Source organism: Chiloscyllium punctatum, chromosome 10 (assembly GCF_047496795.1).
Source record: "Chiloscyllium punctatum isolate Juve2018m chromosome 10, sChiPun1.3, whole genome shotgun sequence".
Lineage (NCBI taxonomy): Eukaryota > Metazoa > Chordata > Chondrichthyes > Orectolobiformes > Hemiscylliidae > Chiloscyllium > Chiloscyllium punctatum.
In genome coordinates, this window is record NC_092748.1 from 41,686,224 (window position 1) to 41,700,388 (window position 14,165).

Consider the following 14,165-nt stretch of genomic DNA (forward strand, 5'->3'; position numbering starts at 1 on the left):
ATCCCTGGAAGCACCAGTCATTGTACTCATATTCTTTTCTCCCAGCCTCCCCTTCCCAGGATCCCATGGGCACCCAGACTGATTCCCATGGCTACACTACGACTCTAATTAATATTGCTGATAAGTCTGTGTCAAAATAATTTACAAAGGGCCGCCATGTCTTGTGGTGTACCATATTTGAGAGGTAGTCTTGGGGAAGATGCTCCATCACTAACTTATGCCGCCCAATAAGACCTGGGGTTTTTCTAACATCCAATTCATTAAAATGTTCTTCCTTGCACAGTGGGTAAGAATGTTGTTACACAGTCTCTTCCTGTGTTACCCCAGACAGGGCAAATTTGGCAACCCCAGAAGAAGAAATACTAGATCCACTTTAACTTCAATCCCCAGGATATCCTTTAGCTCTATAGCACTCCAGTATCTCTGGATCTTACAACATGACCAGTAGCAGTGTGTGAGAGTGCCAAAACTAATTTTACATTTGGGACACCCCAGTGATACTCCTCTCTTGAACTTATCGAGCCTCTCTGGCGCCATATGAGCCCTGTGTAAAATCTTCAATTGCATGGCCTGCGCTTTGTTACATACTGAAACTTTCCTTACATTTTCCCAAATATCATCCCATACTTCCAATGAAATATCATCTCCTAGCTCCCGTTTCCACGTCTGACAGAGTCCCTCTATGTCCGCTAAGGTACGTCCCTTCTGTAAATGATACAAAATGCTCACTGAAAGAGCACCCGTACACGGGAGCATTCTTTTCTCCAAGTCTGACTTGTAAAACTTAGCCAGGAGCATGGTCTTCCTCTGTATATAATTCCTTATCTGAAAGTACTGGGATAGGTCCCTAGTAGACAATCCATATTTCTGCCTTAGTAACATCAAGACCTCCCCTTGAATAAATCTCCCAAACAAGAGATTCCCTTATTCTTCCATAACTTAAAGCCGGAGTGCATTGCCTCAGGTTTAAATCCTTGGGCTCCCCCCAGTGGGGTAGGTGGCGAGGTCTTAAGTCAACTGCCCTCGTCTTGCCTCATTATCCTCCCGGCTTTCACCGTATTTAAAATGATTGGATTCTTACACTGCTCGGTCACGGATTTCATCTTATCCGTGAATATTAGATACCAAGAGGACATCTCGAATGTGAGGCTTCAACGTCAAGCTAAATTGACTCCAAATCTCCTTCTCCCCCCTCCCCCCCACTCCCACTCCCACTCCTCCCGTATCCAGTCACCCACATATGCTAACAAAGCATATACTTGATATCTCTTCAAGTCCAGAAGGTCCACGCACACCTCCCCCCCACCAACCCCCCACCCCATGGGAGCTGAGATTTTGTAAATTTAATTAGTGGGCACCTGCGACACCAAATAAAGGACCCTAGCCAACCATTGAGCCTCTGTAACAGTCGTCTGGCTAGCAACAATGGGAGCATTCTCATGGGGTATAACAGGCAAGGAAGAACATTCACTTTAATCAGGGCAATTTGACCTAACCATGATAATGGTAATCCCTCCCACCACTGCAGGTCCTGTTTATCTTCTCCAGTAATTGTGCATAAGTTAGCAATATACAGCTGGTGGAAGGCAGGGGTAATAAAAATTCCTAAATATAAAAGACCTTTTGATGACCATCTAAATGGGAAATGCATTCCATCCTTCACATCAGGAACCTCCACTAATCCCCCCACCAGCATGGCTTCCAATTTTGTGAAGTTGATCCTGTATCCCGCAGAACTGCCAAATAGATTGTTTGAATCAATCGAGGAACAGACCTCTCCCGATTGGCCAAGAACAAAAGGACATTGCCAACATATAGGGTGATTTTATGCTCCCCCATGCCCACCCCTGGCGTCAGTATTTCAGGATCCCTCCTGATAGCCTCAGCTAGCAGTTCAATTGCCAAGGTAAATAACAGTGGTGAAAGAGAACACCCCTGTCGAATACCTCTCCCAATATTAAAGCTATCTGATTTAGTGCCGTTTGTGATAATTGCCACCTTAGGATCATTACACAATACCACGGCCCATCTCCCAAAGGCTTCCCCCAGATCAAAGCACTGTCGGACCCCAAACAGGTACGGCCATTCTATTCAGTCAAACATCTTCTGTGTCTAGGGAGACCACAAAACCCGAGATCAATCTTTGCTGGCATACCTGCACTATGTCTAGTACCCTCCTGATATTGTTGAAGGAGCTAAGGCCCTGAACAAAACTCATCTGATCTTCTTCTTTAATACAGGGCAGGCCCTTTTCCAAACTCTTGGATAGAATTTTAAAATCTGCATTCAACAGATTGGTCTGTATGAAGCACATTTTTTGGGGTCTTTCCCCTTCTTTAAAATGAGGGAAATATTCGCCTCCCTAAGAGAGAGCAGCAGACACTCCTATGCATATGAATAGCTATACGTCCCCAGCAGTGGCTCCACCAACACCTTTATGAAATTCTTATAGAATTCATTTGGAAATCCATCTGGCCCCAGTGCTTTGCCACCCTGGAAATGCCTTATTGCTTCCTACACCTCCTGTACTGTCATAGGAGCATTCAACAGAGAAGCCTGTTCCATGTTTATACTGGGTCCAGGTTCTCAAAAAAGATTGCCTTCTTGCTACACCATGTTCACCTCCCTCTGACTAATATACCTCTGCAAAGTATTCCTAAATTTAACATTGATCTTCTTCAACTCACCGGTAACCGTGCCAGTCTTCTCTCTAACAGACATAATATATTGGGAAGCATTTTTCTTTCTAGCTATCTGGCTTATCTCCAAATTTAAATAATCTTTGTTTAGCAAAGGAAACCTCTTTTTTTGCCACCTGTGTTTGCAATGAGTCGATAGCCACCCAGAGGGCCATGACCCGCTGCAGCTTGACCAAAGAGGGCCTATTAGAATATGCTTCCTCAGCTATCTGCAGCCGGGTCTGCAGCATCTGTTGTTGCTCCTCCCTCTGCCTCCTTGTAGTCATTGAGTATGAAATAATCAGGCCTCGTTAATTTCCCTAAGTGGCCTCCCAAAGTTTTGCTGGATTACTGGCTGAACCAGAGTTGATACTCCAGAAGGCCCTGAACTTTCTTTTGATGTACTCAACGAATTTGTTATCCCTTTACAGGAATGGGTCAATGCGTCAGTGTCATGCATCCATTCCACCACCCTTGATTTTAACATCTAAGTACACTGGCGCATGGTCTGAGACAGCTATATTCCCAATTTTGCACGCTAACGTTCTGTCCAAACAATCCGATGGCATAAAAAAATGTCAATTCGCATGTGGCACTTGTGGGTTGGAATAGAAAGTAAAATCTCTTCCAATAGGGTGGAGGTGCCTCCACACATCCACTAATCTCAACTCCTCGCACATGTCTACCAACTGCTTCGATTGCGTGAGTGTGCCTGCCAGGCCCCTTGGCACCCTGTCAACCTCAGGATCTATTAGGCGATTTAAATCCCTTCCTATGATCGTGCAGCACACCCCAAGACTCATTAATTTAGCAACTGCATCAATTAGAAATTTAAGAGGGTGCACCGGGGGACAATATACAGTCAGGATGCCACACTCTTCTCAATGTATTAGAGTTTTAAGAATGATGAACCATCTATGTTCTTACTTAATTTGCTCAGTTACCTGGAAAGGGAGGTTCCTTCTTACCAGTATAGCCACTCCTCTACTCTTGGAGCTAAAGGAGGAGAAGAATGCTGCAGTTTCAAGTGTTCCTTATCAGTTAAATGTGTCGCTTTCAGCAGAGCGATGTCCACCCTTTTCTTCCCAAGGCTTGACAACCCTTTTTTTTAAAATGGGGGAGTGGCTCCCTTTCACATTCTAAGTGCACCACCTGAACAAATCACTAGCCATGGTCGTCCAGGGCAGCCCATGGTTTCCCAAGAAGAGGAAGCTTATCTGAGGCGTGATGAACGACAAAGACATTACCTCTATAAAGTCTAAAAACTACTCCTATAAAAATGACTACAACTAAAAAAACTAACCACTACATTTAACTTAAGCAAACATCCAAATAACACTCAATTCATGAGAGATCTCCCTCCTTGCCCAAAAGGGGCACTCCTCCCAATTCTTGCTACCATCCTGGTTCCTGCCAGCTGAGGCTGTGTCCTAGCCCCAGGCAATTCACAGATGAAAAAAAAACATGTTATTTACATGTTAACAATGGATGCCCATCCACTTCCTCCACACCCCTTCTCCATACATCTTCACCACAGGTATAGCCACACCCAATCCAAAAACAAAAGGACAGCAGTGAGAAAAGGCCCCAGATAATGCCCAACCAACTGATATACTATATAATTCCGGTTTTACATCAAGGCAGTATGTATAAAGCCGATAACCATGAAAAAAGGGGAGAGGAGAAAAGAAGGGGCAAAAGAAACCATACCATTGTCCATAACAATGTCCCCCCACAACCCCGACCCAAGTCCTTTAATTCAGAGAATTCACAAAGTCCTTCACCTTTACTGCTGAATTAAAATTATATACCTTCCCTCCATGAGCAAAACGCAACATGGCCAGGTACCTCAAGGAATAATGAATGTCCAGATCCCTTAATTTTCTCTTAACTTCATCAAATGACCTTCTCTTCTTAATTATGGCTCCAGAGAAGTCCTGAAAAAAAAACATTATGCTTGAGCATTTTATATTAAAGCCTGTGGATCTCTTCCCAGTCTTGCTGTTTCAATCACTAACTGTTTTTCTTTACAATGCAGGAATTGCAATAGGACCGCAAAGGGGCACAGGCCTGACCCAGACCTGCGCATTGTGATCTAGTGGGCTCGCTCCACTCTCAACAAGCCCAATTCCAAATCTGGCCCCAGGAACTTCAGGAGTCATTTCTCCAGGAAACCAACGAGGTCTTCGTCTTCCTCACATTCCGGAAGAACCATGAGCCATATGGCTTTTCTTATACTTTTGTTTTCCAGGTTGTCCAATTGCTCCTGAAGGACCCGAACCTGGTCTTCCAGCATTCAGATCCTTCCTCCCTAGACCTCCGCCAGGGTCTCCGATGCCATGGTCCTCTCCACTGCCTCTACTCTGCAGTCTAACATTTGAATTTCCTGCTTATGCTTTTTCAGCCTGACAGATAGGGTTCCACTGCTGCTTCAATCTTTTCTTGGAGTTTGCCAAACCTCATATAAAATTTGTCAGTTAAATCCACAATAATGCATCTGCGTTTACATTCTTACAACCTGCTATATGTACGATTTTTAAGTTAAAAGTTTGTAACATGAGACTCCAGCGAAATAGTCTCTTATTCCTGTCTTTAAAGCATTCTAAGAATGTAAGAGGATTGTGATCCGTGTACACAACCGCCTCCGACACATTGTTTATGAAATACACATTAAAATGTTCTAAGGCCTGTACCAAACTCTTTTTTTGATCATAGTGTATTTGCTCTGGTGGATGTTCAGTTTCTTTGAAAAATGACCAACTGGCAGTTCAATCCCATCCTCATCTTCCTGTAGCAGTACACCTCCAACCTCTATGTCACTAGCATCGATGGCAACTTTAAAAGTTTTTGAAAAGTTTGGTGTAGCTAAAACTGGTTTGGTGGTTAATATTGCTTTCAAATGATCAAATACCTCCTGGCATTTTTCTGTCCACCAAAACTTTGTGTACTTCTTCAGCAAATCGGTTAATTGTGCCACTACACTGCTGAAGTTTACTTCTGATTCGGAGATGCCGGTGTTGGACTGGGGTGTACAAAGTTAAAAATCACACAACACCAGGTTATAGTCCAACAGGTTTAATTGGAAGCACACTAGCTTTCGGAGCGACGCTCCTTCATCAGGTGATAGTGGAGGGCTCGATCGTAACACAGAATTCATAGCAAAAATTTGCAGTGTGATGTAACTGAAATTATACATTGAAGAATTGATTGTCTGTTAAGTCTTTCATCTGTTAGAAAACAGTGATAGTTTCACTTCTTTCATGTGTAAATCACAAAACCCTTTGTTTTAAAGTTGCATTCTCAGGTTAGCTGTTAACAATGGTGATAGCTAGACAATATGTTGAAGGTGTTAGCCCCCTGTGTTCTCTGTCTACAACCTGATGTTTAGATTGATTCCAATCTAAAAAGTGAGATAACAGAGTTTTACAAAAATTCATGCAGTTTTTGAGCTCAGAGTTCTACATGAATGTATGTGGTTTTTGAGCAAAGTGCAATGTAACTCTGCAGGTACAAAAAAATTCAACACACAAAATATATGTGTGCATGTGGGTCTTTGTCTGTCTGGGGTGGGGGTTGTGAGTGTGAGAAAGTGTGTGTGTGTGTGTGTGTGTAGTGAGTGTAGAGTGTCTTAAGTCTGTGAGGGGGTGCATGTGTGGGAGTGTGTGTGTCTATACGGGTGTGTGTGGGTGTCTGTGTGTACCTGTGCCCGTGTGTATGTGAGAGTGTGTGTGTGTAGGAATATCTGTGTGTGTGTGTGTGTAGTGCAATGGTGATCACCTGTAATGTGACATGAACCCAAGGTCCCAATTGAGGCCCTCCCTATGGGTACCAAACTTAGCTATCAGCCTCTGCTCGGCCACTTTCCTCTGCTGCCTGTCCCGAAGTCCACCTTGGAGTTTACTTCATGTACAATAGCAATAGTCCTCCCCAACTGATTCTTACATATGTCCTTATATTGCAGTAACAAATCTTTTAACTTTGTTCTATGCTCATGAGACAGATAGCTTACTAACCTATCTTACTCCTCCCGACCATCTTCACTTTTTAATCTATTTTGAGGCACAACAACATCCACATCATCTGGATTTGATTCCTCACTCTGCAAGGCAGTAATTAACACCTGTTTCTCCAGTTCTTTCTCTCTACTATAATACAAGTTTAACATGTTCACATGGCATACTCAATATCTTTTTTTTCTATCTGGCATCTTTACTAGGTAGTTCACCTGACTCAACTTTTTCTCAATTTGATAGGGACCACCAAACCTGGCTTTGAAGGGATCTCCTCTCACTGGTAACAGTACTAATAAATCATCCCCTCGGGAAATGTCTGAGTCTCAGAACTTTTATCTGCCACCTGCTTCATTCTATATTGTGCCCTCTTTAGGTGCTGTTTAGCTAACTCACCTACTCGATTTAGTCTCTCCCTCAACTCCAATATATAATCTAATAGTGACATCTCTGACTTTGGTCCTGTCAAATTTTCTTTAATTAATTTCAAAGGGCGCGTCCCACTTTACTAGAGTGGAAACACCTGAAGACTTTCACCTCTTTTCCACCCTATTGGGCTTCTTTTTTAACCTGTGGTAAATTCTTACCAGTGTTGTCTACTCTTGGTTTCATTGTATAGGATCTTCCCTTCTTCCAACTTTTATCCTTCACAGGTCGAAATTCTGGCCGAAAGTTTGTCATATGCACCAACATGTATTTATCTGCTAATTCTGCTGCCCTTCTCACTTCCTGAACTTTATTCTTCCACGTAAATTTTTACCATCTCTGGAAGTGAGTTTTTAAACTCCTTCAGCAGAACAATCTCTCGTACAGCCCCAAAGTCTTATCTATTTTTAAAGCACACACTCAACTATCAAAATGACTATGTTTAATTCTTTTGAACTCAACATAAATCTGACCTGGTTCCTTCTTTATGTTTCTGAACCGCTGTCTATATGCTTATGGTACCAATTCACAAGCACCTAAAATAACCTGTTTAACATCTTCACAACCTCTTGACCCCTCATCTAACAGCGCGGCAAATACCTCATTAGCTCTACCTACCAGTTTAGTCTGAACCAGCATTACCCATAAATCCTCGGACCACTCCAATTGCCTAGCCAATTTTCAAATGAAATAAAGAAGGTTTTGATATTTTCCTCATCAAAATGTGACAGTTTTGACATACTTGTATATATCACTATCTTCTCTTTTAATCTCCATCCTGCTGATTTGACTTTGCTGACTAAGTCACAACTTTGAGTTCAAATTCCGTCTCTCTTTGTCTCTCCCTTTCGTCTCTCTCTTTACTCAGCTAAGAACCTTCTCTCTCTCTCTTTCTCACTCTCTTTTCTCTCTCTCTCTCTTTGTTTATCTTCTAACTCCACTTTTCTCAATTGTAATTGTAAGTTTTTCGACTGCACTTGCCTGTTCTCTGATACACCTAAGTATTTGAGTAATTACCTTCCAATTTCAGCTTTACTTTTGTCTTTGGTTAAACCCAAATCTAACTTATTTGCTAATTCTAAAAGTATGGCCTTTTTCTTTCCTTCTAAACTTTCTTGGCAAATTTGAGAATCATCTTCAAATCCCAGAAGCTCTTTAGCAATTTTAGGAGCCATTTCTCTCACTTTTAATTTATTCAACCACAAGTCACCGAAATAAAACAAATTGTCTCCCCTATGTTTTATTTAATGATCTAGGACACTAACCTGCAAGTGTTTAAATCTGCTGGGATTTTTCATATCCCCAAATCTATTCAAATCTGTCTAAACTAGTTCAAATCCCGGTTGAGCCCCCAAACTGCTGTGACACGTGGTAAACCCCGCACCCCTGCTAGTTTAAACCTGCAACACAGAAATGATTTAATCCGTGCTTAAGATGTTAAAATTCAAGAGGCTAAAAACTATCCCAAAAGTCATTATTTAAAGTACAAAAAATTTAAGAACTTTATTTGTTAAGTCTAACATAGAATATTAACTTACAACTATTTACAACTCTTTTCTCTAACCTATATTTTACTTTCCATTCTACAATACTAGTCCAATCAAACCCCCATTTAAGATTTACCAAAAAATTCAAAATTTCAAAACCAACCAGCTGTCAAGTCTTCTCTTTGTATCTTCCTCTGTCTTTTCTTCTTAGGGATTTCTGTTTTACAGTTCATTGAGAGATAAAGATACCTTTAAAAGAGCTATTCTCCAGGCAGTCTGCATATGTTGGTAGCTTGGCAGTTCTCCTTCAATTGTACAATTTTTCCCGTTCTTATACCCCAAAGCATTGGATCATTTCATTGGTTTTAATATTGTCAAAATATTAAATTAAAACTTGATAGGAGGTTAGTATCTTGGAGTATAATTTAAACTGATTGGCCAAATATGAATTTATTTTTTGTTTCATAGTAACCCAGGTACTGCTAGCTGCTGGACCAAATGTTACATTGTAAATTCTCCAGCACTCTGTGTGCTTGCTAAGTTCTTCAACTCCCTTAAACGTATCCCTTACACCTTCATAACAGTAGCAGAAGAAATTCAATGGAGGGTGAGGGAAATGGAAAGATTAGATGGAAGGGGGGGGGGTCAAGGTCACTGCAAACTTTGGATTTTAAAGGTGAGTTATGTATTAACAATCTCCTTTAACTTAATTTCCAGATGCACCCCAGTTTAGAATCATGCCTATGTGATCTGATTATTATAAGAGTTAAACACGAACAGAACCTATTGAAATCCAATGAACACTTACACATCCATAGTCACAAATACAACGAACAGTAAAAGAATTCCTGTCAGGGTGAAAGGGAAGGCTGGTAGGTATAGGGAATGCTGGATGACTAAAGAAATTGAGGGTTTGGTTAAGAAAAAGAAGGAAGCATATGTCAGGTATAGACAGGATAGATCGAGTGAATCCTTAGAAGAGTATAAAGAAAGTAGGAGTATACGTAAGAGGGAAATCAGGAGGGCAAAAAGGGGACATGAGATAGCCTTGGCAAATAGAATTAAGGAGAATCCAAAGGGTTTTTACAAATATATTAAGGACAAAAGGGTAACCAGGGAGAGAGTAGGGCCCCTCAAAGATCGGCAAGGCGGCCTTGGTGTGGAGCCACAGAAAACGGGGGAGATACTAAATGAATATTTTGAATCAGTATTTACTGTGGAAAAGGATATGGAAGATATAGACTGTAGGGAAATAGATGGTGATATCTTGCAAAATGTCCAGATTACAGAGGAGGAAGTGCTGGATGTCTTGAAACGGTTAAAAGTGGATAAATCCCCAGGACCTGATCAGGTCTACCCGAGAACTCTGTGGGAAGCTAGAGAAGCGATTGTTGGGTGTCTTGCTGAGATATTTGTATCATCGATAGTCACAGGTGATTTGCCGGAAGACTGGAGGTTGGCAAACGTGATGCCACTGTATAAGAAGGGCGGTAAAGACAAGCCAGGGAACTATAGACTGGTGATCCTGACCTCAGTGGTGGGCAAGTTGTTGGAGGGAATCCTGAGGGACAGGATGTACATGTATTTGGAAAGGCAAGGACTGATTCAAGAAAGTCAACATGGCTTTGTGCGTGGGAAATCATGTCTCACAAACTTGATTGAGATTTTTGAAGTAGTAACAAAGAAGATTGATGAGGGCAGAACAGTAGATGTGATCTTTATGGACTTCAGTAAGGCATTTGACAAGGTTCCCCATGGGAGACTGATTAGCAAGATAAGATCTCATGGAATATAGGGAGAACTAGCCATTTGGATACAGAACAGGCTCAAAGTTAGAAGACAGAGGGTGGTGGTAGAGGGTTGTTTTTCAGACTGGAGGCCTGTGACCAGTGGAGTGCCACAAGGATTGGTGCTGGGCCCTCTACTTTCTGTCATTTTCATAAATGATTTGGATGCTAGCATAAGAGGTACAGTTAGTAAGTTTGCAGACTACACCAAAATTGGAGGTGTCATGGACAGCGAAGAGGGTTACCTCAGATTACAATAGGATCGGGACCAGATGGGCCAATGGGCTGAGAAGTGGCAGATGGAGTTTAATTCAGATAAATGCGAGGTGCTGCATTTTGGGAAAGCAAATCTTAGCAGGACTTATACACTTAATGGTAAGGTCCTAGGGAGTGTTGCTGAACAAAGAGACCTTGGAGTGCAGGTTCATAGCTCCTTGAAAATGAAATCGCAGGTAAATAGGATAGTGAAGAAGGCATTTGGTACACTTTGCTTTATTGGTCAGAGTACTGAGTACAGGAGTTGGGAGATCATGTTGCGGCTGTACAGGTCATTGGTTAGTCCACTGTTGGAATATTATGTGCAATTCTTGCCTCCTTCCTATTGGAAAGATGTTGTGAAACTTGAAGGGGTTCAGAAAAGATTTACAAGGATGTTACCAGGGTTGGAGGATCTGAGCTACAGGGAGAGGCTGAACAGGCTGGGGCTGTTTTCCCAGGAGCGTCAGAGGCTGAGGGGTGACCTTAAAGAGGTTTACAAAATTATGTGGAGCACGGATAGGATAAATAGGCAAAGTCTTTTCCCTGGGGTCAGGGAGTCCAGAACTAGAGGGCATAGGTTTAGGGTGAGAGGGGAAAGATATAAAAGAGATCTAAGAGGCAACTTTTTCATGCAGAGGATGGTACGTTTATGGAATGAGTTGCCAGGGGATGTGGTGGAGGCTGGTACAATTGCAACATTTAAGAGGCATTTGGATGGGTATATGAATAGGAAGGGTTTGGAGGGATTTGAGCCGGGTACTGGCAGGTGGGACTAGATTGGGTTGGGATATCTGGTCGGCATGGACAGGTTGGACTGAAGGGTCTGTTTCCATGCTGTACATCTCTATGACTCTATGACAGCTGTTTTTGTGAGATGCTGGAAGAGCAAGAAAGCAACTGCTGTGTGGGGAGAATCAAACAGCTGCTGCTATGGAGAAGCAGAATACTCATTAGAGTTTGCTTTCTATTCAAAAGAGAGGAGAGCTACTTTTGAAGATTTAATGGCCATGGAGCTGCTGGAGTGGAATTTGCTGGTGGGAAAAGTTAGATCTAGAAGATTTGGGCTGAGTGGAATGACTTTTGAAAAACACTGGAAATTATGATTAAATACAAAGGGGAGAATGAGCCTATTGGAAAGCAAAGTAATATGGGATTTGTTCTTGTAATGCTGCACATCTGCAGAAGTGCAGTGCACAATGTTATAGACCAGGCCAGACCCCCTCAAAACATTTTAAGTAGCCCAAAACCTAAGTTTTCTAGTTATTTTAAGCGAATATAAGATTAATATTCCAGGAGCAATGGAGCTGGTCAAATCACTCGGTTTTAAAAAAACAGAATTTATTTGCAGACTATGGTAGAACCACAAAACAAAAGAAAACTCAATTTAGAATAACATAACTATTTGAAAACCCAACCGACACAAAAACGCAATTTAACAGAGTTGTTCCAATTTCCTGCAACATCCCATAAACACCCCTTGGCAAAAAAGGTAAATTCAAACACAGGTCCTTACAGGAAAGTGATGTCAGAGAGAGAGAAGATCAGTATGGAGCTGTTTCTTTGGGTCCCCAGCTTAAACTAACCCAAAACTAGAAAAAGTCCTGAACTGGGACAACTAACGAATCCCCTTTCATTGTAGAAGTGTTTTTAAAATAAAAACTGAAAGCCCTTTCTAGTTGTTGACTTCGGCAGCATCTGTTAAGAATTATTAAAGTAGCCAGTTCAGACATTTCAGCACCTGTGCCATTATGAACCCTCTTGGAAAAAAAACCAAGGACAGAATAATCTTGTTGAAGGAGCAACATCATCACAATAGCAAGAGCTTTTGTAGCCATATTTCAATTGTGTTCATTTATTAATGCAGGAGTGCATGATGTCTCAATGGTTTGCACTGCTACCTCATAGTACCAGGGACCCAGGTTCAATTCCAGCCTCGGGCAACCGCTTGTGGAGAGTTTGCACATTTTCCCCGTGTCTGTGTGAGTTTTCCTATGGGTTCTCCAGTTTCCTCCCACAGTCCAAAGAGGTGTGGGTCAGGTGAATTGGCCATGCTAAATTGCTCATAGTGTTAGGTGCATTAGTCAGAGGGAACTGGGTCTGGGTGGGTTACTCTTCAGAGGGTCAACGTGGACTTGTTGGGCCGAAGGGTCTGTTTCCACACTGTAGGGTATCTAACTAAAAGAAAAAGTCCCTTTTCTTTATTTAGGTATATTAGCTTCATGTAAATTGATATTTGATATACATAATGATTGTTTGTTGAAGTAGAAGCCAATTAGCTGTTTGAAAATTCACTTTTTAAAGATTTTAGGTCTCTACGGAGATGGTAACAAGGAGAAGAGCATTCACAGCGTGTGAAGGCAGAGGCAGGATTTACATTGGTCTTTGGTTCAGAAGGTGCTGTCTAAGGTGCCTTACTGAATTTCTGCAGTGCATCTTGTAGATAGTACCGACTGCTCCTACTGAAAGTTGATGGTGAAGGGGGAAGTTGTTTGTAGATGTGGTACTAATTAAGTATGCTGCTTTGTTCTGAATATTGTCAAGCTTATTGAATGCCATTGGAGCTGTACTCAACAGGCAAGTAGGGATTATTTCATCACATTCTTGACTTGTGCCTTGTGGACAGACTTTGAGGAGTCAGGAGATGATTTGCTCTCTGCAGGCCTCCTTCCTGCTCTTCTCTCCACTGTATTTATATGCCTAATCCAGTTTAGTTTCTCGTCAATAGTAACCCTAGGAATGTTGTTATTGGGTGATTCAGTGATGTGAACACCATATAATGACAATAGATGATGGTTAGATGCTCTCTTATTGAAGATGGGCATTCCTTGGCGCAAATGTCACTTACCACTTTTCAGCCTAAACCTTTTCAGTTCTTGTTGCTTCAGTATCTGAGGAGTCACAAATGGTGTTGAATATTGTATCATCATCAACGATGATAATACAATTTGACCTTATAATAAAGAGAACTTCATTAATGAAGCAGCTGAAGATGGGCCGAGGATACTACCTGAGGAACACCAGTAGAGATGTCCTGGAGCTCAGACGATTGACTTCGAAAAACCACAGCCATCTTTTTATGTGCCAGACATGACTCCAACCAGCAGAGTATTTTCCCCTGATTCTCATTGACTTGAGTCTTGTTAGGGCTTCTAGAAACCACAGTTGTCAACTATGGTTTTGATATCAAAGGTGGTCACTCTCACTTCATCTCTGGAATTCAGCCCTTCTGTCCATGTTTGAACCAAGGTTGTATTGAGGTCAGTAGCTGAATGGCCCTGGCAGAACCCAAACTGGGCAACAGCAAGTGGTTGCTCAGCAAGTTAACACTGTTGATTACTCCTTCGATCACTTTACTAATGATGGAGAGTCTAGTTGGCTGGTTAGGGTTTCTCCTGTTTTTTTGTGGCAATCTTCCACAAAATTGGGTAACTGCCAGTTTTGTAGCCACACTGGAACATTGTGGCTAGGGATATGGCAAGTTCTGCAGCACGAATCTTCAGTTCTATTGCCAGAACGGTG